Consider the following 12,848-nt stretch of genomic DNA (forward strand, 5'->3'; position numbering starts at 1 on the left):
ATTTTGCGGGTTATTTGTTTAGCTTTTTGACCGTCATGCTAATCCGGGTGAGTGTTTGTAGCTGTGCGCTGCTTTACCTGCTATCTGATCCTCCATGTCTTTTTTACTGCAGTGAGCCTCGATGTAGCCAAACTCCGTCAAGTATTGTTTTTATGTCGTATTAGATTCGTTGTGTTGATGCATTWTGACCTGCTTCAATTTTCCGCCACAACACGCATTCACAACTTCCCCATTCACTCAGTGCGTTATAGTTCCACATCGCTTAGGATTTGTTGCTGTGCGTTTGCGCAGAGTGAAGGAAAGAGGAGACCAGCTGCAGAGGCAGGCTGAGAAATGAGATGCAGGTGATCGGTTTGTGTGATCGGCAACAAGAGACCGATCACCGATCACCGATCATAGACCTTTTCACAGAAATCGTCCGATTATGATCGGTGGCCGATCGATCGGCACATCTCTAGTTGAGTGAATATATCAAGATTCCTTCAAATGTTGAGTTGAGTGCAGGTATTTATTTGCACTAGATAAAAATACTCAACTTTTGCTTCTCATTTTATGACGTTAAATACGACTGACTGTTTTAGGTCAGTTAGGATGATCTGCTCTGGTTATATACGCTGAATATCAGAACAAGAAGACATTTCTACTAGAGGATTTCCAGATGTCTGAAGGTTTTCTCATCCATCTGTTCAGTTATTATCAAATATAACAAGCGTGGGAACGTCTAGCCATCCTGACATTAACAAAGAAGATTGATTCTGTGACCCGGAAGTGAATGGATTTTGTTGTAAAATGTGAACATTTACATCAGAACAAAAGTTAAAGACTGTGTTAAGCTACTGGTGAAACTGCAAGAGAGGAGAGAAATGTGATAAGTCCTGTAGCAACATGAACTGACAGGCTGCTTAGAGAAGCCATTAATTATTCCAACAGAAATAGAAAAGGGCAATTTGCACTTTGACCTCACTTTTAGAGACATCCTCTGGTCAGATAGAACTGAAATGAAGTGCTTGGTCATAATGACCATCAGTACATTATGACCAGCATTTAAACACCATCTTACTGTGAAGTAAGTCATTTTGTGGGGTTGTTTTAAAGACGGAGTGACTAAATGGATCACATGGAAAGAACATGTGTAAATATTGAAGGAAGATCTCAGACAGATATTCAGTCATTTTAATGTAGCTTTTAAACATATTTTTGTTATTTTTCATCTTATCTCAGTCCCAGAGAACATTAGAGGGCAGAAATGCAAAGGTGAGTGAGCAAAGAGGCTGCAAAGTCCTACCAGGTCTGTCTGGAGGAATGGACCAAATTACCAGCATTTAACTCTAAATCAAACCATTTAAATGTAACTCTACTAAACAGAAAAAAAGATGCACGAAAACATCTGACTTTAAAGAAAATGAAAAGTTCTGTCCCTCTTTGTTTTGTCATGTATCAGATGTAAGTGATGTTGATAATCCTAACAGAGTTTTAACAAGATAACTTTGGTCTGATTTCATGTCAGTTAAATTTCCCTAGATGATGAAATAAAGCTTTATATTTGTGACTTACAAACAGTCATGTTGCAGTTATTTAATCTTTCAGGTTTTGAGCATTTATGCAAAGAAACCTTTGGATCCTGGCTGATATATTTATGCTAAGTCCTCTTGCATGAAAGGCTTTTGCTGCAAACGCGTCCAGCCTGTGGCATGATGCACCTGATTTTTTTTTCTTCAATCCGCAGCCAACCGTAGTAAGAACTGGCATTTTTCTTGATGAGATATGAAACTGCAGCTCAGAGGGTGGATTGACGCAGCGTTTAGTGGAAAACAGATGAAGCGTCACCCTCTGACTTCCACTTTGTGGCAAAGGAGAGAAAAAAGCATGAGCTACAAGAGACGAGGATGAGTTGGAGGGAAAGAAAAGGAGAGCAAGCAGTGGAAAAACTGCTAGCAGAAGAGAAAAAGCAGCCATGAAGTGGTAACAGTCAGCATAGAGAATAATCAGCTTCTCTGATTCAATTCTGATGAAAAGTCAATTATCACTGGAAGCCACAGGAGATATGATGGGGTAGAGAAAACTGAACAACAGTCATATTGATAAATGGAGACATTCTGGAAAATTCATTTAACTTTAGGTAAACACAAAATACTAACCTTGTTTTACTACTACGTCCTCGCTGGCAGTCCTTCCTTCTTTGGAAGAAGATGTTTCTTGTCTCCATCTACCAACTCTAACAGTTTGCCCCACTCCTCTCTTAACTTGGAAATGTTTGAAGAGTTTCTTGTATGTTCAGATCATTTTGACTTCACACAGCATTTCAGTGAGATCCACATGTGGGCTTTGACTAGGACTACACCTTTCCATCTCTTAATTCTTGGCCAGTGTTTAGTGAATTACCTGGTGTACTTTAGGTTGTTGCCATGTTGAAAGGTCCAGTTCGGATTTAGTTTAGTTGTTTTTACAAATGGCCTCATATTTTCCTTAAACACCTTGTGATAGACAGTAGAATTAATGTTGGACTCAGTAACTGAGCTGATCAGGTCTTGCTGCAGCAAAACATTCCAAAATCATAATACCTCCACTTCTATACTTCATAGATGGCATGGGCTACTTTTGCTGGAAAGCTTTACTTGGTCTAGGCCCAGAGTGCCCTCTGTTCTGGTGTCCTAATAATTTAGTTTTAGACTCATCTGTACAGTCAAGCGTTGAAATGGTCCAGTCAAAGGACAGTCCTAAATCCAGTTCACAATCCGTGGCAATAAGTGAAATTTGCTTTTATTCTGTGTGCATTTACCTTGTCGGTTTCAATCAAAAGGAAAGGTGATGAATAATGATTGTAATTATAGATCATAATGTAGTTATATTTCCAAGCTTGTTAATAGAAGTCCAGGTCCTTTAGCTTCTGATGTCTGGGTTGATTGAAAAGTAAATGTCTTTCACATTGTTCCAAAGCCGTTAGTGAGACAGATTATTTTTCTAAAGCTTTGCTCAGAGGCTGGAATAAGATTAATGAAAAATGAAAGTGAACTAGTTTGTGCTCAGACTGATGAAGAGAGCGAAAAGGAACCAGTTGGTTGTCTGTCATTAATCATACAGAGCATTGCACCTGGGGAAGTCTTGATGATCCAGATATTTAAATCAGGTGTAATTAGGAAATGTGCTTTACAGTTTCAACACTGAATTGACTATTTCTTTTTTGATAAACCTTCCCAGTAGTTATCCCTCAGCAGGCTGCGGACATTCAATGAGTTCCTTTCACAATGCTCACAATGCTCATCACTCATTCTGACAACACATGATTACACATTATAGGCTCCACTATTAAATTATTAAGCAAAAAAAGAATGACTTAGTTGTTTAGGTAACATTTACCATACATTAGTTGCTTTATTAGCTGTGACTCATCATTACCAGTGTAAGTTTAAATATCTAAAGGAAGTTAGATGTTGCTGTCTATCAACTTCAGTTCTTTAGCCCATGTTTTACTAGCTAGCTAAAACAGCTGGCAGCACCTGCATCTTTTTCTCTAATCCTTGCAGTTAAGGATTGATTCTGAGACGGTTGTTTCTGACTGCACTAAAAATGTTTCTAAACGTTTTCAATGTTGTGTAGTATTTTTTATTAAATCCAGATTTAAGTACTTAGATTTAAGTACAGTTGACTCTGAAACTAATTAAGTGTTCCTGGGGCTGTGTGTTGTAATCATATTATGATTCTTTTACAGACTGTCGTGCAGTTTTTCTGGTTATTCTTTTGACTCTAAAACTTATTATGTCAAAGTATCATAAGATACAATACAGTAAGAAAAGTTATTCCACATAAGAGGAAAAATGTGACCAATAACTCCAAAAAGTGGTCCAAGTGGTTTCAAGTTCACTTTAATAGAAAGAGTCACAGCTTTAGGTGATCAGACTCTTGTCATCAAGGAGTTTAAATGAATATTGATTATTGCTCAATGCCTATAGTGATGTATTTATTTACATCTCAAACCTTATCTGTTCATATAGTTTCCAAATGTAAAAATATTTTGTGAATTTCCAGGCAAGCAGTTCACCTGTGACTGTAAATGACAGGTAAGAAAGTCATAATTATCACACTGGCTCTTAATCACAACATAATGATTTTCAAATTAACCTGCATCTTACCGGTCTGTGTGAAAGTAATGTCATACAACTTCCATTAAAAGCCGATTTCCCTCAGCGCGACCTCATGAAGGAGAAGTGATTTATAAATTGCTCACACTGAACGATAGTAAAGCAGGAGAAGGTTTTCACACAGAGTGGAAAGAGACAGAGAATTCCCTTCTGGCCATAAGAGCTTCAGATGTGCAGATAATGATGCTGCAACAAAGCAGCAACTATTATTCTGGGCCCGCCCTAACCTCGTGCGTATGTACACTTTCATCCTCCTTAAACCATCAGGGGTTGAAAAGGTTTCATGTAATAAAGGATTGACACTGTAATCTGCAAAGAAGGAAGGTTTATGATTTTCAGGAGACTCTCTCTGGATCCCAGACACTCGCTTATGACTCCATTCGTTTTATTGAAATTCGTCAAAATAAAATGGGAAAGGTATTGTCGTAAAGTTTTAACTGTATGAAATTACAGTTCCTAGATTAATGTTTCCTAATTTCCTCCATTCCAGGCAGCAGTCTGTGCATTATCAGCAGACTGACGAGATATCTGTTATATCGATTTAATTTAAAATCAATTAAAATACTACTACTAAAAGCTGCTCCTCCTTGGGCTGCCACCTTATCGTGGTGGAGGGGTTTGAGTGTCCCAATGATCCTAGGAGCTATGCTGTCTGGGGCTTTATGCCCCTGGTAGGGTCACCCAAGGCAGACAGGTCCTAGGTGAGGAACCAGACAAAGCGCAGCCCGAAGACCCCATATGATGGAAACGAACTTTGGATCTGGCGTTCCCTCGCCCGGACGCCGGTCACCGTGGCCCCACTCTGGAGCAAGGCCTGGAGGTGGGGCACGATGGCGAGCGCCTGGTGACCAGGCTTTTAACCACGGAGCCCGGCCGGGCTCAGCCCGAAGAGGAGACGTGGGTCCCCCTTCCAATGGGCTCACCACCTGTCGGAGGGGCCAAAGGGGTCGGGTGCATTGTGYTAYGGGCRGYAGCCGAGGGAGGGGACCCTGGYGGTCTGATTCTCGGCTGCAGAAGCTGGCTCTTGGGACGTGGAACGTCACCTCTCTGGTGGGGAAGGAACCAGAGCTAGTGTGCGAGGCTGAGAGGTTCCTGCTAGAAATAGTCGGCCTCACCTCGACGCATGGCTCTGGTTCTGGAACCAGTCTCCTTGAGAGGGGCTGGACGTACTTCCACTCTGGAGTTGCCCACGGTGAGAGGCGCCGGGCAGGAGTGGGCATACTTGTCGCCCCCCATTTTGGCGCCTGTACTTTGGGGTTTACCCCGATGAACGAGAGGGTAGCCTCCCTCCGCCTACGGGTGGGGGGACAGGTTCTGACTGTTGTCTGTGCTTACGGGCCGAACAACAGTTCAGATTACCCACCCTTCTTGGAGTCCTTAGAGGGGGTACTGGAGAGTGCCCCTCCTGGGGACTCCCTTGTTCTACTTCAAAGCTCGTGGGAAATGACAGTGAGACCTGGAGGGTTGTGGTTGGGAGGAATGGCCCCCCGATCTGAATTTGAGCGGTGTTCTGTTGTTGGACTTCTGTGCTTGTCACGGATTGTCCATCACGAACACCATATTCAAGCATAAGGGTGTCCATATGTGCACTTGGCACCAGGACACCCTAGGCCGCAGTTCGATGATCGATTTTGTCATCGTTTCATCGGATCTGCGGCCGTATGTCTTGGACACTCGGGTGAAGAGAGGTGCGGAGCTGTCCACTGACCACTACCTGGTGGTGAGTTGGCTCCGGTGGTGGGGGAGGAAGCCAGTCAGACCTGGCAGGCCCAAACGTGTAGTGAGGGTCTGCTGGGAACGTCTAGCGGAGTCCCCTGTGAGACGGAGCTTTAACTCCCATCTCCAGCAGAACTTCGAACACGTTCCGGGGAAGGTGGGGGACATTGAGTCTGAGTGGACCATGTTCCGTACCTCCATTGCCGAGGCGGCTTATCGGAGCTGCGGCTGCAAGGTTGTTGGTCCCTGTCGCGGTGACAACCCTCGAACCCGTTGGTGGACACCTTCGGTGAGGGATGCTGTGAAGATGAAGAAGGAGTCCTACCGGGCCTTTTTGGCCTGTGGGACTCCAGAMGCAGCTGATGGGTACCGGCGGGAAAAACGGCATGCGGCTCGGGTTGTCGCTGAGGCAAAAACTTGAGCGTGGGAGGAGTTTGGAGAGGCCATGGRGAAAGACTTCCGTAAGGCTTCGAGGCGATTCTGGTCCACCATCCGGCGTCTCAGGAGGGGGAAGCAGTGCAGCACCAACACTGTTTATAGTGGGGATGGTGTGCTGCTGACCTCAACTCGGGACGTTGTGGGCCGGTGGGCAGAATACTTCGAAGACCTCCTCAATCCCACCAACATGCCTTCTGTTGAGGAAGGTGAGCATGGGGACTCTGGGTTGGGCTCTCCAATCTCTGGGGACGAGGTCGCCGAGGTGGTCAAAAAGCTTCTTGGTGGCAGGGCCCCGGGGGTGGATGAGATCCGCCCAGAGTTCCTTAAGGCTCTGGATGTTGTTGGGTTGTGTTGACTCACGCGACTCTGCAATATCGCATGGACATCGGGGGCAGTTCCCCTGGATTGGCAGACTGGGGTGGTGGTCCCCCTGTTTAAAAAGGGGGACCGGAGGGTGTGCTCCAATTACAGGGGGGTCACACTCTTAAGCCTCCCTGGTAAGGTCTATTCAGGGGTCCTGGAGAGGAGGGTCCGTCGGATAGAAGAGCAGTATGGTTTTCATCCTGGTCGTGGAACACTGAACCAGCTCTACACCCTCAGCAGGGTCCTGGAGGGTGCATGGGAGTTCGCCCAACCAGACTACATGGGTTTTGTGGACTTGGAGAAGGCGTTCGACAAGTATGCCCGACCGTGTCCCCAGGGGGGCCTTGTGGGAGGTTCTCTGGGAGTATGGGGTACCGGGCCCTTTGATACAGGCTGTCAGGTCCCTGTATGACTGTATGATTCCAGAAGAATTAAAATGTTAGAAGTTGTGAAACTCAATGACAGGCTCCACATAACACAAAAACTGATTAGGATGGAAGTTTTCAGCTCTGACATTTAGTGAGTTGTTAATAACTTTCATGCCTTTGACTTTACTTACTTTTATTTGAAAAAAACTCGCCCTGTCCTTGCATTTTGTGTAGCTTTATTCATTATCACTCAGACTTTAAATAAGTGGGTAAATCCGGCTGCAGGGTCCCACACAGATCATGAGCCCAGCAGAGGAAGTTGGGTGGCGGTGAGATTTCCCAGACACTCATTTTAGCTCAATTATGATATTTGATGAATACCCAGGGCTGTCTGAGGGATTTACTCCGAACCATATGCTTTCTGTTTAAACTCGGCTCACTGGCACATTATCTCCTAATAAAAATATGTTTGCTGTTTATTGCAGTTACTTAGTGAATTCAGATGAAGCTCAAACTGGAGCTGAAATTAAAATATCCGGCAGTTTTCCATAATGAATTCAATGTTGCTTTACTTTGTATGGAAACCTTAGAACCAAATCCCATTTCCTAGAGTTACAACTTTCTGTATCCCACCTTATATGGACTGTGATTTTTATCGTAATATTGTTTCATACTGTTGTAATAACAATAAAACGATACAAAATATGTATTACTTTTTTTAGTAGCAGCAATCATAGCCCCACAAACACAAATACTGTTCTTGAAAAACATTCCCATTTGAAACAGGCTTAAAGAAGTGTGATTTATATAAACTACTCATAGTAACTGTATTTAATCATATTTTTTAATTTAATGATATATTGATAGTCTCATGGAAAAAATAGTGGGGAAAATAATAAAAATAAAATGTGATAATACTGTCAGGTTGTGTTTTTATCACAGTTTTGCAATGCATCAAAATTCTCTGAAAGTAAAAGAGTAATAGCAAAAACCATCCCAGCTGCACATCATTCAAAACCAGAGGGAATAATAATATGGCCAATGAAATATTATTTAACATGAATCCAAAGAGCAACAGATGCTTTTTAAGTGTCAACAACTTGCAATCTTTAAAGATCTGTCCGGATAAACTGTTTGTTTCTCTGTTCAACACATGTGACATTCTGTAATGATCGCTTTCTCTGAGCTGAAAAATCAACAAGCTTCAGAAATGATCCGTAATTAATTCCTGATAAGTTCCAAGCTTTATAGGCAGAATGTTTGAAATAACCCCAAACACATTTCAGCCAGGCAGACGTCTCCTCTGGTTCTGATTAGGAACTGTCACCTTAAAGTTTAAAAAAAATTTAGATCCTGTTTTAGCTAATGTGTCAGAAATGTGGCTGATGACATGATGAGGTGATAAAGAACCAGACTAATTACAATTAAAGATAAGCAGGATCACCTTATCTGGTCGCTAAAATCTATTTATTTTTGCTGTAGTTTTTCACACTTTTTCACTTCAGTGGTATGCCTAAAATAGAAATAAATGTAACAAGCCACTGATATATTTTATGTTTTAGTAGTTTTCTGACACTTATTCTAAGTGGAACGCTGTATGTGGAATCTGATTTGCTCCACTGCAGGCCTTCTTTGGTTCTGCAATGCTGTATTGATTCTTTTTAACGAATGTTGGTGGTTCAATTTGTGGTTCAGGGATGATCAGAGGAATCTCAGAATATTGATCATCTTTATGGTTTTATGATGGAAATGTTTTTGAAAGAGCAGAAAAAGCTCTAAAACTTAATGTAATGGATTTAACCATAAGGGGAAAAATGGCTACATCTTGTTGGGGGTTTTTCCAATATAAAAAAATGACTTTACCATGAAATATTATCAGCAGTAACAGTTTTTTTTTTTACTTTTAACCCTTTAAAAGCCAGTATGTTTGCTTAACTTCTAAAATAATGTCCATTAAAAACAGAGTATTTGTTTATAGAAATTTTAACCCTTAGGCCACTGATTAGCAGCAACATTATTTATTTATTATTTTATTTTTACAGTGCAAGATTTTTAACCCTTTCTCAAAATCTGCTGAAAAAAATGTGTACTATTTGAGGCAGTATTAGATCCAATGTGGTTCAAAGGAAAACCACAATGTGGCTACGGAGGAGTACATTTTTGCCAAAAAAGCTCAGAAATATCTAGATTAATTTCACATATTTACAATCAAACAATCTGAGTTTAATCTTTACATTTTTGGTGGAAATTCACTCCTTTTTTTCCTTCAATGCCCGTTAAACCCGGTCATAATATTTTCACATTGCAAAGTCAGAATAGTTTTTCAAGACAGTATAGATGATTGATGTGCGTCATCTAATAATCAGTGAAGTTTGTGAATATCAGTCATGTCATTTCCTGCTTCTGTTTGGCTATATTTTCTTTTTTCTTGACTTGTATATTTTTCAACCTAGTCTGAATTAACAGCAATCATTGTACTATGTCACATCCATTTTTGCTGCATGCAAACATTAAAACTGGTCTGGATGAGGGCAAAACCCTCTGACTCCACCTGGATGCTCCTGTCCATCATCCGTACTCAGGTTTTTGTGTTCTTTACATCATTAAAGGAACGTTACACGTCCTTCACTCACTCTACCTCAGGCTCTGGGATCATTTAAAAAAGGCAATGAGCAATCTGTCACTGACATTTATGTGCTGCTGCTCCTAAACACATAAACACACATTGTCATCTATAATTATAGAGTGTTCTGTGTGAGAAAAATGTATATGGGTTCGTTTTACATCATGTATCAGTCATGCATCCTGGCTGTAGTGACAATGGTGATTATGGCTGCTGTCTTTCTTTAGTATCCATTAGTAGAAACAACATCTTTGATTTGTATTCCATACATGTGTGTTTTCATGACGCAGATACTGCACTCCCTGAACTTTATCTTGTTTAGTCACAAATCAAGCACAGACTTCAGTATATTTAGTTTCTGACAGATGAACACCAGGTTGTGGATAATTGGAAACTGGAAGAAAAAGATGGATGGTTTTCATGTTTTGTTCCTTATTTTTCCAAAAATGTGTTTTATCCAACCCCCGAATCAAATCTTTGTAAGATCTACCTTGACTGCGGTTCCAGCTGTAGGTCTTTGGGTAATGACTGGAGCAGCTTAGCACAAGTTTCTGCTCTTCAGATTCAACCAGATTGGATGGAAAACATCAGTTTTCTAGTATTGCCACAGATGCTGAACACTGAAAGGATTATTTTTAATTCAGGAAAAATCCTTTTTTAAGTGTATTTCTTTTCTTTTATACTGAGAAAAAAAAGACAATTTGATTTGTCTGTTTATGGGGCCCTAGCTGCTATGGGTGGCAGTATCATGGTCAGAGCATGGCTTGACCTATAGGGTTATGGGTTTATGGGGACCTAGGTTATAAGTCCCCATAAAACTACATTATAGGTTCATGGGGACATGTAAGCTAAATCTAGATGTAAGCAACCCAAACCCATTAGAAATGGCCAGAAAATGAGCTGCTCCAATCCACTTTAATCAAAAAGTTGTTTGCATCGTATGCACAAAGTGTGCAGACATGTTATTATTAAGGACATAACCGGTAGAACAAAGATTCTCTGTAGTGTTTGCTTGAAAGCTAATAGCGTGTCAAGTGTCATGGCGCCCAGGTATCTCATCTTCCCTCTCTGGATTCTTTTGAACTGGGATATGAAAAAAATCCATCAGTAGGCACATTTTAAAGTTGGAGTTACATTCCACAGAAAAACCTGCGAAAAGTGAACCACAAATAAAAGAGGGTCCACCGTATTACTGTATCAGCCTCATCCATCTTTCCATTAGCTTTGACCATGATACTGCCACCACCATGTTTCATGGTGGGATGGTGCTTTGAGGGTGTTTGTCTTCAATCTCACATAATGTTTTCCACATTAGACTGAATGTAAATTTCGGTCTCATCTGGTCAGAGCACCTTCTTCCATTTGTTTGCTGTTTCCTGTACATGACTTGTAGCACTTTCTTTCTCAATGCTGGTTGATTTTCAGTCGTAAAAATGCTAAACTGATTGTGTGGATCTGGACTGTAACACCCCAATAAAATGGGGTTTGGGTTAATAAAAGTTTGTTGTTAGAGTGTGACAGAATGTGGAAATGTTTTGGTGGTATAATTATGTTTCTAAGGCACTCTGTTGGGTCCAATATTGTGAGGATTATAAGGCCTTCCCTGCAGAATCAGATCAGTTCCATGTAAATATCTTATAATTGTGCATGGATCATTAGCAAAGCGCTTGGTGAAGGGGAGGAAGAGTGATTAGAGGAGGTTGTTTCCATGGCATTGTGACATGACTGACACCTCAGAAGGGTTCCTAGTGATGCTATGTAGTGTTCTGATTAATTCATAAGTCTAAATTGAGGAATAATGCATGTATACTGAGACCAGTGAGGTGGTATTTATTATTCTACTGCATCATGACTTTGCATTGTGCTTCAGTAATATCAGTGTTAACTGTTTTCATCACTGGGGATTAAGAGATGCTATTGTATGAAAGTAACAAATTTATATTTAAACTTCTGTCATAAAGAGAAATCAGCAGTCACAAAGACGGAACATACAAATTTAAGCAGGAATAAAAAGATGAAAGAACAAATAGTCTGCAGTATGTTAATTAAATTGATGTGATCAACGCTGTCAGACTGGTGAAAGGTCCAACTGCACTAACTAGACAAAAACAGGAAATTCTCCACTGCCTGCTGCATTACAGAATAAATACCAACACAGATTGGTATTTATCAAAAGTTTGAATTCAAAGGTCATTTACAAACTGGTCTGTAATTATCCAAGCTGGGTTTGTTTATATCAGATTCTGCAACAGTTTGTTTAAAAGCGAAAGAGGACAGATTAACAGTGTCCACTAAGACATTTGGGTGAAAAACTTACAGAAATATCTGCAAGATTTAAAGAGTATTTCATGTTTTTAGTATGATGATGATGTGATCAAGCATGACACGAAGATTGATCATCTGTAGAACAAGAGTGCTTAGAAAACGTCTTATTTTTTGCATCAAACTGTGCTTTTCACTTGTGACATTTAAAAATAATGTATAAAAATCATTTGCTAAACAATCACAGTAAGGTTTGATTATGTTTTCTTTTATGAGTGGAGAAATGTTTTAGAACAGGAAAGATTCTGCAGCTTTGATTTGGATGATGCTCCATGAATAAGAAAGTGAAGGTTTTTTTCAGCCAACTCTTTGTGTTGACAGGAGATTAAATATTGTTTGTTTTTGTACTAGTTTTGTCTTATTTTGTTTTCAGCATTGTGTTTTTTCTTTTGCTTTTTTGTCTGAAAGTGACCAAGAAACAGATTAATATCTAATATGTAAACTAAACGTTTGATTGGTTATGTGAATATAATCAATTTCCACAGTTTTTGTATCATCTCATTTAACGATATTAGAAATTTGTTAAGTTCAACTCATGACCTTTGAGCTTAGCTTCTGTACTTAGACTGACTGGACCAGGAAGTTGATCAAATATAATACAGTAAAATACAATTTACAAATTTAACCAGGATCTGACAGGCTTGGTGTGGGACACACAGAGCAATTTGGTGGATATATTTTATAAAAATGTGCAACATTCCTCTACTTCTGCCTCAAAAAGTTAATTTAAGGTGAAGGTTTAGAAACAGAACAGAATCATCATCATGATCTTCATCAGTTCCAATACGTCTAAACTGAAACTGCTGTTTTTCATAAATACATAGACTGTTGTGTGTGTGTGTGTGTGTGTGTGTGTGTGTGTGTGTGTGTGTGTGTGTG

General features: G+C 40.5%; 1 protein-coding gene across 1 annotated transcript in view; it reads left to right on the plus strand.

Annotated features, from left to right (window-relative positions):
• The window catches only part of pudp (pseudouridine 5'-phosphatase), a 21,167-nt gene that overhangs the window by 7,400 nt on the left and 919 nt on the right, over positions 1-12,848 (plus strand). The window lies entirely within an intron of this gene.

This window comes from Poecilia reticulata, linkage group LG2 (genome assembly GCF_000633615.1).
Source record: "Poecilia reticulata strain Guanapo linkage group LG2, Guppy_female_1.0+MT, whole genome shotgun sequence".
NCBI lineage: Eukaryota > Metazoa > Chordata > Actinopteri > Cyprinodontiformes > Poeciliidae > Poecilia > Poecilia reticulata.